Raw genomic sequence first — 1,845 nt, 5'->3', positions numbered from 1 at the left:
TTGGTCAAATCAAGGAAGCCCAGAAGGGAAATGCAAGCATTGCCGGAATCAAGAGTCAAATGGCAGCAGGAAAGGCACCGGGATTCACGGAAGATGAAGAAGGAGTACTTTGGTACGACGGTCGCCTATGTGTGCCGTCAGACTCAGAATTGAAGCAAGTCATACTGCAGGAAGCCCATGACACCTTATACTCTATCCACCCCGGAGGTACCAAGATGTACCAAGATTTGAAGGAACAATTTTGGTGGCATGGGATGAAGCGAGAAATCGGGAGCTACATAGCTAAGTGTGATATCTGTCAGAGAGTCAAGGCAGAACATCAACGACCCGCCGGACCGTTGCAACCCTTACAGATTCCGGAATGGAAGTGGGACTCGGTCGGAATGGACTTTATCACCGGACTGCCCAAATCTAGCCGGGAAATGATTCCATTTGGGTAGTGGTAGACAGATTAACCAAAGTAGCCCATTTTATCCCCGTCAAAACCACTTATCAAGGCCCAAAGCTAGCAGAATTGTACATCTCAAGAATAGTCGCCCTGCATGGAACCCCCAAGTCAATAGTGTCAGATAGAGGATCGCAGTTCACTTCAAGATTCTGGCAGAAAGTACATGAAGGACTTGGAACTCGGCTGAATTTCAGCACTGCTTATCACCCCCGGATCGATGGACGAGACCGAAAGAGTCAACCGGATACTCGAGGACATGTTGAGAGCACTCGTGTATCGGAATATGGATCCAAGTGGGAAGACTGTTTGCCTTACGCAGAATTCTCGTACAACAACAGTTATCAAGCCAGCTTACAAATGGCCCCCTTTGAAGCCCTGTATGGAAGGAAGTGCCGTACCCCTCTGAATTGGTCAGAAGTCGGAGAAAGCCAAGTCTTTGGACCGGATGTTCTTCGAGAAGCCGAAGAGAAGGTGCACAAGATTCGCGAGTACCTCAAGACTGCGCAATCAAGACAGAAGAGCTACGCCGACAAGAGACGCCGAGAGATGACATTCGAGATTGGAGATTTTGTTTATCTCAAGGTGTCACCCCTCAAAGGAATGCAGAGATTCCAGGTGAAAGGAAAGCTCGCGCCCCGATATGTCGGACCCTTCAAGGTTCTGAGCCGCCGCGGAGAAGTATCTTATCAACTGGGAACTACCGGAAGAAATGGCGGTCTGTGCACAATGTGTTTCACATCTCACTCGCTCCGGAAGTGCCTTGAAGTACCGGAGAAGACCGAAGTATTCAAGAATATTGATCACGGATCGGTGGACATCAACTCAGATTTGACGTATCGAGAAGTGCCCATTCGCATCCCGGAGGAAGCATACAGAACCACCCGCACCGGGAGTATTAAGTTCCCGAAGATTCGGTGGAGCAATCACACCGAAGACGAAGCCACTCGGGAGCGAGAGGAAGATATGAAGAAGGAATACCCAGATCTCTTTAGCACCTAGTTTTCTTTAAGATCTCGGGACGAGATCTTTTGTAAGGGGGAAGGGTTTGTAACATCCCAAGTTTTAACAATAATGAAATCAAGGAGAGATCAAGTACTCAAAATTTGCAACAAACAAAAACTTTTTATATGCATAGTGTGTCACATACAAGTGCATGCATATGAGTGATTACCTTTGGTGCATTTGCCATGATGAGTGTTGATATGATTATCACTTGCTAATAAACCCTAACATATGATCACAATAACCCTCCTTGAGGAAATAAAAGAAAAATGCCAAGTGTGAGCTAAACCCTCACATACACATAGGTCCAAAAATACCAACCATCACCAAAGGCCACCATGGCATGATCTTTTGTTTCTAAAATGATTATATAACTCAAACAAACCTAAATGCAT

The sequence above is a fragment of the Lolium rigidum genome, chromosome 4 (genome assembly GCF_022539505.1).
Source record: "Lolium rigidum isolate FL_2022 chromosome 4, APGP_CSIRO_Lrig_0.1, whole genome shotgun sequence".
NCBI classification, from domain to species: domain Eukaryota; kingdom Viridiplantae; phylum Streptophyta; class Magnoliopsida; order Poales; family Poaceae; genus Lolium; species Lolium rigidum.
Note: the sequence above shows the minus strand (reverse complement) of the source record.